The sequence below is a fragment of the Sminthopsis crassicaudata genome, chromosome 5, assembly GCF_048593235.1.
Source record: "Sminthopsis crassicaudata isolate SCR6 chromosome 5, ASM4859323v1, whole genome shotgun sequence".
NCBI classification, from domain to species: Eukaryota; Metazoa; Chordata; class Mammalia; order Dasyuromorphia; family Dasyuridae; genus Sminthopsis; species Sminthopsis crassicaudata.
Genome location: NC_133621.1, coordinates 164,499,417 through 164,511,838, shown reverse-complemented (window position 1 = coordinate 164,511,838; position 12,422 = coordinate 164,499,417). Strand labels below are relative to the sequence as shown.

At 36.0% G+C, this 12,422-nt stretch overlaps 1 protein-coding gene across 4 annotated transcripts in view; it reads left to right on the top strand.

The window, feature by feature from the left end:
• Nucleotides 1–12,422, top strand: part of CELF2 (CUGBP Elav-like family member 2) — a 970,051-nt gene that overhangs the window by 463,756 nt on the left and 493,873 nt on the right. The window lies entirely within an intron of this gene.

The window sequence follows — 12,422 nt, the reverse complement described above, 5'->3', positions numbered from 1 at the left end:
TCAGTTAACATCTTAAAGTCTCAGTTTCCTCAGATACACACACACACACACATATATATATATTTATATGTGTATATATACACATGTTTGTGTATATATCTCTAATGACCCAAAACCAGTATTTTGTTGTTATTTAGTCGACTCTTCATAAACCCACTTAGGGTTTTCTTTGCAAATACTAAAGTGGTTTTCTATTTTTTTCTCCAACTTATTTTATACTTGAGGAAATTGAGACAAATATGATTAAGTGATTTGTCCAAGTTGCCATAGTTAATAAATAAGTGATTCTGGATTTGAAATCAGATCTTCCTGATTCCAGGCCTGGCACTCTTTATACTATGCTACATAACTAGCCCAGCTCTATAGTTCCTAGCCCTCCACTTAAAAGTTAACTCCAAGGGTGTAACCTAGTTGATCTGAAATTGTCCCAGAATCATCCAGTCATTTAGCAATATCAGTGGTCCAATAAATACCCAGGGCAAGGACAGTTCACCCTGCCCCTTGCTTCCAATCTAGGAAATACTTAGTATTCCAGAACAAATTACAACAGTTACAAAATAGATGTTTCCTCTTGGCCTAAGAGACATTCAATGCAAAAAAAAAAAAAATCCTTGTCCTTTCAGTATTAACTTTAACTTGGTACAACCTCTACATGTAAAATGGAGATCATAATTCTTGTACTATATACTTCACATTATTTGAAAATCTTAAAATTCTATAGAAATATGCTATTACTATTGACTAAAGATACACAGCTATCTAATTAAAGAATTAAGCAGAGGGTGGGTCTAGGCTCCTATTTCAAGTTTCGTATATTTTGCACTATACTTTGGATTGATTTGGATCCAATGCCCTCAAATCTATATCTCAAATACTATGCAATGAGAATTGATGCTCAACACTGTGAGACATGACACAATTTTCAATTATTAAGAAAAGACTAAACCCTCTTCAATAGATTATACTCACTAAGGCAGGAAAGTGCCTTACCCCATTTCAGAGAGATTTTAACAGGTGCTAAAATATTTATTTCATAGACTTTTCAAGCTGGGAAAGGACCTTAGAAATCATTACAGAAATTTTAATTCATTAGAATATTACATTCCCCAAACATTTGGGTTAATAAGTTTCACATACAAGGTATAGCAAAAGCACCCAAAAGTTGAATCAAGAAATTCTAAAAGTGCTAGCTTGACCTGTTATCTAATAGTATATGGGATCAAGGTCAACCCTATAATTAAACAATTCTATATTACACAGTTCTATACTTCCAAATTCTTTGTTCTTTTGTCTATTTCCTTTTACACCTTGCCAAATTCAGATGCTGCTTTATTATATACTACTCTTTTTCTTCCATTCTACAATGTGGCCAATGTAGGCTTCTTGTTGCATTTTTCATCCCTGCCTTGTCTTTTCACAGGCTTTCTCCTAGATACTTTACCAAGGCCCCCTCCTGCATAATTTGTAATTCTCTCAGCTACTAGGGTTTTCCTCTAAATAAAATTTCTTTCTATTTTTGGGGGTATGAATGGTGCATATTGCCTTCTCCCATGTCACCTATCTCCTCAATACACCTCAGTGACTCCTTATCACTTCAGGGATAAAATAGACCATCCTTTATTGATTATTCAAAACTTCTTCTTTGTCATCCACCACTCTCCCCATCCTCTCAGCCCCCCATACTTTTGCAGTCTTCTTACAACTTACTCTCTGCCACATATTCTTCAAAGTTGGCTGTTCCTATTTCCCTATTCCAGACATTTTCATAGGCTTTACCCCATGCCAAGGACACCTTCCTTTCTCATTTCCACCTCATAACTTCCCTAAAGAAGTCCCAACTAAACTCTCTTTTTCTGCAATAATCCTTTCCAAATTCTCCTTAATTCAAGTGCCTTTCCTCTGTTAATTATTTCCTATTAGTCTCTGTATATAACTTGATATACAGTGAATACCTTGAGATTAGGAACTGTCTTTTGCCTCTTTTTGTATCCCCTTAGTGCAATCTCTGATAACATAATAGATGTTTTGGATTGCTCTGCAGCTAGACAGTAGATAGAGCACTATGCCTAGAGTCAGGAAATCTCATCTTCATGAGTTCAAATTGATCTCAGATACTTCCTAATTTTATGAGCCAGGGCAAGTCACTTTACCCAGTTTGCCTCAGTTTCCTCATCTGTATAATGAGTTGTATACAGAAATGGCAAATTACTCTAGTACCTTTGCCAAGAAAACCCCAAAATGGGAGCACAAAGAGTCAGACAAAACTAAAAAACAATAAAGTGTTTACTGGACTGACTGACCATCCCCCCAAGATATAAACTCCTTGAGAGAAGGACTTTATACCCCATAATCATTAGCCAAGTGTCGAATATAGAAGTACTTAATAAATACTTGTTAACTGACTGATTGAACATAGAAGTACTTTTAATCATTTCAATCTTCATCTCATTTTATACCATAGGGTCCACACTATCGATTTTTTCAATCTGTAGAATGAGCAGTTTAGACTAGATGCTTAGAATCCTAAGAACAAGTTCATATGATGAACAAATGTCCATGCTATCCAAATTCACTAGGTAATTACTAGTAACTCACTCACTTTTATACTTTGGGTATAAAGAACATTTTTCCCCAAAATTAAGAAAGTAAAAAATATATAAAGCATTAAATAATCAACAAGCATTTATTAAGCATTTACAATTTGTTAGGCACTTTGCTAAGAAGTAGGACTTTCTTTGAAAGGCATGGTGTGGGGGGGAGAAGCAGTGAGTGGAGTGAGGGGGGATGTGCATATACATATATTACTCATCTCTTATATATTACATTTGCAAATGTACATTTATCATATATATATAATATACATATATATCATACACTATTACATGTACACACACACACACACACACACACACACTACACAGACATCTATATTCCAATATTGAATATCCTTCAGTACCAGCACTTTCTGGTTTATATTCACAGAGACTATAAAGTAAATGTCACATCAAATGACATAGAGCCTCACCTGATAAGAACTTTGAACCCTGGGGCCAAGAAGGGTCAAAGCATGGGGTTTCATACTTCACTTTCATAGTAATTAAGGTCAGTTCAATAAATGTGTCAAGCATTCAATGAAGTACAAGCTCTTATTAAATTGACAAAGATGACAAAGCATCTATTTAGAGCCAACTCGATTTAAGATCTTATTCTATTGCTAGGAATACAAAGCACAATCTTTCTTGTTCTTAAGGAAATAAATCCCACTTAATAATAACATATTCATATGAACTTTTAAAGTTCACATTATGTACTTTATTTGAGCCATAAGGCAACCTTTTGATGTAGCTTATACCAGCTATCAGATGAGGAAACCGAAGATCAGAGAGGTTAAATGACTTGCCTATCATCACACAGTCAAAATGGGTTGGAGGGAGAACTTCAACCAGATATTCCTTAGTCCAAAACTGATTTTCTCTCTACCTTACCATGTTGCCTTTTAGTCCAGGTAGCTTGGAGAAAAAGATGGGTTCAAACCTCACCTTTGACACATATTCAATGTGTCATCACAGGTAATTTGCTTAACTTTTCAATGTCCCTGGAAACCTTCTGAAATTATAAATCACAGAGGAGGTACAGTTAGATGGCACAGTACATAAAGTGCTGAGTCTAAAGTCTGGAAGATCCAAATTCCAATATGGCCTCAGACATGTGGTAGCTGCGTAAACTTGAGCAAGCCACTGGTTTGTATGTATTTTTTTTTAATCTTTAAAATAAGGATCATTGTAGCACCTACCTCCCAGGGTTGTTGTGAGGATAAAATGAAATACAAATTTGAAATCTCCTAGTATAGTATTTGATAAATGTTAGCTACTATTACTTTTTTATTATCTTCTTTAATAGAGAGCATTTCTTCACTGAAAGTTCCTTATTCTAGGGAAATCATAGGTTAAACTCTCCACTACCTACCCCACTATCAAACTGGTCTTTAACTAATCAGCATATCATGCTGCCTCCATTTCTATTGGACTTAGTTTCCAAATGGTTAGGGGAGATATAATCCATACACAAACAAGTATTAAACAAGGGAGAGTATTATGGTGACAATGAGGAACCAAACAAAATATAATGAAAAAATTTTCAATGGAACAGGGATAAGGCTATTAGAAAAGTCTTTAATGAATCAGTTGACATTAGAATTGGGTCATCAACAAAGGGACTCTTCTGGAATCAGGTAATAGGAAGAACCTGTTGTAAGCATGTGGAATGATAAATGGAGAGGTACAAAGGTAGAGTAGGGCAGGGCAAAAATGAGGATAGAAAGTAATCTAATTTACTTGGAATGTAGGCTATTTATTTTAAAAAATAATAATGAAACATATTGAAAAGGGAGGACATCATCAGATTGTAGAAGACCTTGAATACCAAGGTCAAGAATTTGAACATTATGCATTAGATAATGGGTAGCTGCAAAAGGTATTGAATATTAATAATATTATTAATAATTATAAAAATAACATCAAACATTTACATAGAGCTTTAAGGTCTGCAAAGTGCCTTACCAAGATTATCTCATTTGGGTCAAAGGATATGAACAGACAATTTTCAGATGATGAAATTAAAACTATTTCCACTCATATGAAAGAGTGTTCCAAATCACTATTGATCAGAGAAATGCAAATTAAGACAACTCTGAGATACCACTACACACCTGTCAGATTGGCTAAGATGACAGGAACAAATAACGATGAATGTTGGAGGGGCTGTGGGAAAACTGGGACACTGATGCATTGTTGGTGGAGTTGTGAAAGAATCCAACCATTGTGGAGAGCAATCTGGAATTATGCCCAAAAAGTTATCAAACTGTGCATACCCTTTGACCCAGCCATATTACTACTGGGCTTATATCCCAAGGAAATACTAAAGAAGGGAAAGGGACCTGTATGTGCCAAAATGTTTGTGGCAGCCCTTTTCATAGTGGCTAGAAGCTGGAAGATGAATGGATGTCCATCAGTTGGAGAATAGTTGGGTAAATTATGGTATATGAATGTTATGGAATATTACTGCTCTGTAAGAAATGACCAACAGGAGAAATACAGAGAGGCCTGGAGAGACTTACATCAACTGATGCTGAGTGAAACGAGCGGAACCAGAAGATCATTATACACTTCAACAATGATACTGTATGAAGATGTATTCTGATGGAAGTGGATATCTTCAACATAGAGAAGAGCTAATCCAATTCCAATTGATTAAAAATGGACAGAATCAGCTACATCCAGAAAAGGAACACTGGGAAATGAGTGTAAACTGTTATTTTTACCTTCTGAATCCAATTCTTCTTGTGCAACAAGAAATTCGGTTCTATACACATATATTGTATCTAGAATATATTGTAATATATTTAACATGTATAAGACTGCCTGCCATCTGGGGGAGGGGGTTGGGGGAGGAAAGGAAAAAATCTGAACAGAAGTAAGTGCAAGGGATAATGTTGTAAAAAATTACCCATGCATATGTACTGTCAAAAAAAAGTTATAATTATAAAATAAAATTAAAATTAAATTTTAAAAAAAGATTATCTCATTTGCTTCTCATAACAACCCTGATAGATAAATGTTATTGTCATTCCCATTGTTCAGATGACGACAAAGATAAATAGAGGTTAAATGACTTGCTTAGCATCACACAATTAATCAATGTCTGAGGCTGGCTTTGACTTCAGGTCTTTGATTCCAACAACAGTCTTCTGTCCACTGTATTATCTAAGAGAAGGATAACATAATCATAGTGTTGTATTAGATTACTCAGGTAATAGGAATAGATTAGAATGGATTAGAGAGGAAATGAATAAGATAAATCAACATCAGAAGATTTTTTAAAAATAATTTTGGCAAAAGAGTGTAAGGGACCAGATTAATATTCAAGGGAGGAGAGAAGACCAAAGTCAAATAATATTCTGGAGGTAGGATGTGGCAACTGAAGAGATGTATGAGGTAACCGAAAAGACTACTTTTAAAATAACACCACGTTTGTGAACCTAAGTGACAGGAAAGGAATAGAGAACTTGGAGGAGAAACAAATAGAAGAGAAAGATAAATTCTTGTCTTTGTAAATGTATATGTGTATATTTCTATGGGACAGGCAGGCAGACAGACAGAGACAGCGTTTTGAGTTTCTGGTGGACCACTCAACTAAAGAATCCAACAGGATGAAAATAGTGGAAGTGTGGCTCTGGGGAGAGATTAGGATAGAGATAATAATTTGTGTGTCATCTATAGAGAAATAAAAGCCAAGAGAAAGTTGGAAAGAAAGTGATCTACGACAAAAAAGCTATGTTTAAGGAATGGGAGAAAGATGGGGAACCTGAGGAGGAACTGTTAGTATTGAATCATATGAATGTGGTATTTTACAGAGCAAAAAAGATGACATGATGAAAGAGAGACTAATCTGTAATGTCCAAATCTATAAAGAGGTTAAAAACAAACAAAGAAAAAAAAAGAATAAATGTAGGTGAGTAAAATGGAATGTAATCTTTTTGACTGACTTAGAGCAATGTGATAGAATCAAGAATTATATTCAGGGATATCAGGGCAAACTGGGCAAAGAGAGGCCACCAAAGTTTGAACTTGATACTATTCAAGTTTAATACAATTTGAGGTTATCCTTTGGCCAGAATAACTACATTAGCTAATAACATTTCAGTTATGAACTATGAACCTTTAGAAAAGTTATTTTCTACTCATGATCCAGAGAAAATAAAAATAATTTTGTCTTTTTACACAAAAGACAGTGTTGGTAATACTCAAATTGAGATTTTATTGCTTTTTTTTGCCAAAGGTCATCGGAGTACATTTTAAAATGTAAAAATAGGTAACATTTAAAAATTTATTTCATTTTTTATAAACATTACCTAAGCCACATATTACTGTGTCATTTTAACTGTAGTGTCTCAAAGATTTTATATCTCTTTTGAGCTTTCATATTGTAATTTAGATTATGTTGTGATTTTTGTTGAGTCATTTTTCAATCATGTTTGACATCATGACCCATTTGGTGTTTTCTTGGCAAAGATACTGGATTAGTTTGCCATTTCCTTCTCCGGTTTATTTTACAAATAAGGAAACTGAGGCAAAGAGGGTTAAGTGACTTGCCCAGGATTAAAGGCCAGATTTGAATTTAGAAAGATGAGTCTTCTTGACTCCAGGTCATTCTGTCCACTGTGCCAACCTGGCTTTCCCAAACTGGTAGAGTTTGTGTGCGTGGCTTATCTCTCTTAATCACTGCTCTCTTTAATTACTCTTCCTTGAGGGCAGAGTGTTTAACCCTAAAGGTCATTTCTACTAAGGGTAGATGTTCAGTTGCTTCAATCATGTTCAACTCATCAGGACTTCATTGAGATTTTCTTGGATAAGTGCCTGTCTTTCTCCAGCCTATTCAGATGAAGAAGAGCTAATAGGTTGTCTGAAGCTGGATTTGAATTCTGGTATTCCTGACTCCAGGTTCAGTGTTCTATCCACTGAGCCACTTAGATGCTTTTTCATAGCAACTAGTAAAATGACTTACACATAGAAATTTGTACTAGCTCTTTTTTTTTGAAGTAATCAGTAGAAATAAGCTTAAATCCATATGGCAAAAGTTTAGAGAGGAGAAGCTAAAGACATTTTGATTAGGGTCTCCTGTGAGTGTTGTTCCCAGTACAGGTCTGCCAGAAGGAAAGTTCCTTTTAGAAAATGGATTTGGAGGTAGCTTTTCCCTTGAACCTACTACCACTTATAGAAGAAATGTCCTCTCATCTCTGGGTCATTGAATCATGTGAGGAAAAAAATGACCTAGCTCTTTTATAAACAGCTCTTCAGAGATTAGATTTGGAAACCACTTCATCCTGGAATGTAGTGTTACCTTCCCAATCCTGTTTTGTCAAACTGTCTGAGAGAGTCACTAATAAATAGGTTTCTCTTCATGAAAAGAAATGAAGGGAACTAAGATTGGAAAGATGAGGATACTAAGCTTGATATGAGAATTCATATCAAGGATACATTCCACTGTATGAAGAATCCCAATATACCTGTGGGCAGATAATATCTCTAGTATTGTGTTCAATTCTTGAGATAGCAGTTTGGGGAGGCTTTCTTTTTTTCAGCTGACTTTCAAACCTCTATATCTCCCTCTAATTTCTCTCCTGAATTCAAATCCTAATTCTCCTCCTGGACACTATCACCTAGAGGTCCTGTCAGTACCTTAAGCTTAATGTGTCCCAAATTGAATTTGATATTTCCCTTTTTAAGCCCATTCCTCCTCTGTACTCCCCTTATTTTGTCCAAGGCATCATTATCTTGTCTTCCTTGATTCCTCCCACTCTGCATTATTCCTATTAATGAAGTATTGGTTTTTGTGCATTCTATTCTTACAACATTTTTCACTTCCGTTTCCTCTCCAGTCACATCACTACCACCCTTAAACTTTCCTCACTTCTCAACTGGACATTAAACTAATCTAGTAATTTGTCTTCCTACTTTTAGTCTCTTCTCCAATCTGTGCTCCACATGGTTATTAAAATTATACTGTGAACTCCAGAAACTAGTATTTATTCATTTGTTTATATTTCCTTACTTTACTTTCCTAGTGCTTAGCAAAAATGCATGGCACATAATATGTGCTGGACAAATGCTTGTTGACAGGCAAACTGAAATAATCTTCTGAAAACATAGGCTCTCTGTGGCATTTATAGTCCTCTACAATATGTGCTCCCCCATTTCATATTACTCACCTTTATTGTCTCAATAGCCAAGTCAAACTGACTGAGTTTTTCCTCCTAATCAACACTATCTCATACCTTTATGATTTGCTAGGCTGTGTCCAATACCTGAAATATTCTCCATCCTTAGGATCCCCACCACTTTTCTACTCTTCTCATTCTTAGTTATTAGTCCTTTCCCTTCTTAGGTGATTTTTGTTTTTATTTTCCTGCATACTGAAAGCATCTCTGTGATGGAATAAAAGTCCCTTGAAGACTTGATAAGATGAGTATAATATTTTGTTTTTCCTTTTGTTTCTGGGGATACAAAGCAGAGTGATTTGAATGTAGGAATCCTTGAATAAATGCTTGTTGCATAGGAAAAAAAAGCCCTTTACATTTTAGTGTGAATTCGTAATGTGTTTACCCTCTCCCATTGACATTTTAATTCTTATCTCCAACTGTGGAAATATTATTTTATTTCCAGTTAAAGGCATTGCAGTCAGCAGAAAACAGGAATTTGGGGAAAGAACATAAGAACATTAATACTGCACACACACACACACTCCCTTGTATCAGTCTCCCCTTATTTCATTCCTCCAGACCTATTCTTTTTAAAACATTCCTTGTTAGAAGGTCCACCTGCTCTTCCTAAACTTGATCAAACAAATGTATTTTTAAGACCTATTTTATTTGACATGAGAATATTCAGTCAAGTACTTAGAATGACTTGCTTTGTAAATAATAAATTTGTATTTCACTAGTTTACTATTCTAGTGAAAGATAACATACAAAATCTTCTATAATTGACATATACTTTTAAATGTGAAACTGAATTAAGTACCCAAGTCAAGTTTGGCATGCATGACTCATTCATTATTCTTTGTTGGAGGGAGAGTATTATATTACCTCTATCCTAAATCTCACAATATGAATTTTTTTTTTTACCAGAAAGAACACTGTTTGCTCTGGTAAGCAAAATCCTACATATTCTGATTCCAATTTACCTTTTTCATCCATGTAATCTGCACAATCAACCAACAGATATTTGTTAAAAACATAATACATTTTAGCACTATCCAAAATGCTAAGGCTTCAGATAAAACCATGCACTCTTTCAGAAAGTTTGCCTTCTAATGGGAGGGGGGAGGAAGGAGGGAAAATAGCAATTACATAATAACATCCAAAAGAGAAAATAAATGCAAACATAATGTAGTTTAAGAGGGGATACAACCATTGAGAGGACTGGGGGAAAGTTCATATAGAAAGTAGCATTTGAGCTATGTTGAAGGAAGAACCAAAGGGAAAAAGGAAATGTATTCTAGGTATGAGAGATGGAAGCTTGAGCTAAGCAAAGGCCAGTTGGACTGTATCACAGAGTATGAAAGGGAGAGTAATAAACAACAGGTTTGGAAAGAGAGAATTAGGGCCAGCTTGTGAAGGGCTTGAAAAACTGAATAGAGAAGTTTATCTTTTACACATAGTAACAGAGTTGACTGGACTATGGGAGTGGAATAGTCAGAACTAAGCATAAGGAAAATCACTTTGTTCTGGGCAAACATTGAAACATTAGTCATTTCTTAATTTCTACCTAAACCTTTATATGTATCTTGAATTACATGCCCTTTATAAATCTTCCTATCATAGTCTCTCCCTTTCTTCTGGGTTTAGCTCAAGATCAACCTTCTCTGCAAACTCTTGGTCACTCAACCCTTTTTTTAGCTAAGGATGGTCTCTCACTCCACATTCTCTCATCTGACCTCTCCTACATATCTCATCTCCATTATTTAGAGTAAAAGAACTACGAGGGGAAGCCGGAGGGGAAGCATTCTGAGTTAGAATGTAATTCTGGCTCCCACTCTAGAACATTTGTGTGACTTTAAAGATGATTTATTTTCTGTGTACCTGCTTAGAGGGATGAGAAGGTAGAATTAACTGGAGAGCTTTGAAGAGGAGAAACATTATTTTGCCTTCTTTGAAGCAGGAGAAACATTATTCCTCCTTCTTCGAGTGGAGACAATCCACCAAGGTTAAAGAGGATTTGGGTTCAAATCTATTCATTTGATGTTGGCAGCTGGTGGCAGAGTGGATAGTAAGGAAGATTTGAATTCAAATGTGGCCTCAGACTCTTATTAGATATGTGGCCCTGAGCAAGTTAATTGACCTTTAGTGTAGTTTCCTTATTTGTAAAATGGGGGGAATAATAGCATCTACCTTTTAGGTCTTCATGGTTCTAAATCCAATGTGCTAATCATTATGCAAACTAGAATCTCTTTAGGCCTCAGTTTCATCATCTATAAATAAAAGTCTTGGATTGGATGACTTCTGAGGTCTCATTAAGTTTTAGATCTATAACCATTTTTTAATCTGTGTCCTCAGCCTGAAATATAGTGCCTAATTTAGTAGAAACTTATTGATTATTCAGTTTAAATTTAAATTAAACACCACATATAAAAATCCAATCTTAGAAAACATTTTGCTTTGCTTCCCACAATTCTACTGCTTTAAGTCGCATTTAAAATGTGAATGAGGATGTAAAAATTAGAGTTTCAGACTTTTAGGGATATAGGTACTATATGGAATATAGATAGGTATGAAATACAGACATTCAGGGACTGTTGTAGGCAGGAGAAGGGCATGGGGGTAAAGTTCAATTACAGAATCCAAACCAGAGAGCAATCCCAGTGGAATGTATGATAATGAATTTAGAGACAAGAAGAGCTCAATTCGAATCCTCAATGGTAGAAATTCTGTCAAAGTAAGAGGAATGTTTGTTGGCTTTGTAGTCAAAAGATGCATATCCCAAGCCATCCTCTGATGCACTGTGGATGTCTCTTACTCTAGTCCTCAGTTTCCTCATATGTAAAATAAGAGGTTGGACCAAAGACCTCTGGGAAGATCCCTCCCATGTACATGACATCCAAGGTATCAGCCTAATTTGTCACTTAGCAACTGAACCAATATTTCTGTTCAGGTTCTAGCTTCCTCATCCAGAGAGGAGCCCCTCCTCTGTGCAGAGAAGTAAAAGCCAAGGTCATTGCCTTGGATCCAGGAGGCTTGAATGAGGATGGAGAGCCCTCCAGAAAAGGAACACCAGGCTTCTCCTACAGCTATACCCTGTGGAGAGAAAATAGGGTTCTTGCTGCAACCAGAGATTACTAGAACACTGGGCTTGATTAGTAACCTGTCCTCATCATGATAGTTTGCTGGAGGAAGTGTTGGGAAGGGTACTTTCCATTTCTAGAAGAAATGAGAGAATCCCTAAGAAGGTAGTTAAATATTTTTATTCTGTGTAGTCAGTTGAGAAAACTGTAAATAGATAATATCTAAGAAATCAGAGGAGGGAGTGGGGATAGGGGTGGAAGAAAGAAAGGGCCTGTGGGGGGGGCATCTGGGGTCCGCATGGGATAGCCATATGAAGACTGGATGGGCTAGGCAGAAAGAGGACTGGTCTTCCTGCCCCATCTAACAACTGAAAATAAATCCATAGGCTCTGGAGAGCCTTAATTGTCCTGTGTTATCTCCAAAGACTGTGCAGGTCTAGGACTGTTCCTCTTTACAATTTCACATTACTTGGTTATGGAGACTTGGCAGGGAGGCAGTTTGGGAATTTACTGTTCTTTTGAAAAGGGTGCTGATTGGTCCCTTATGGCCAACTCTCCCCTCCATCTAGCTCTATCCCCCCCAT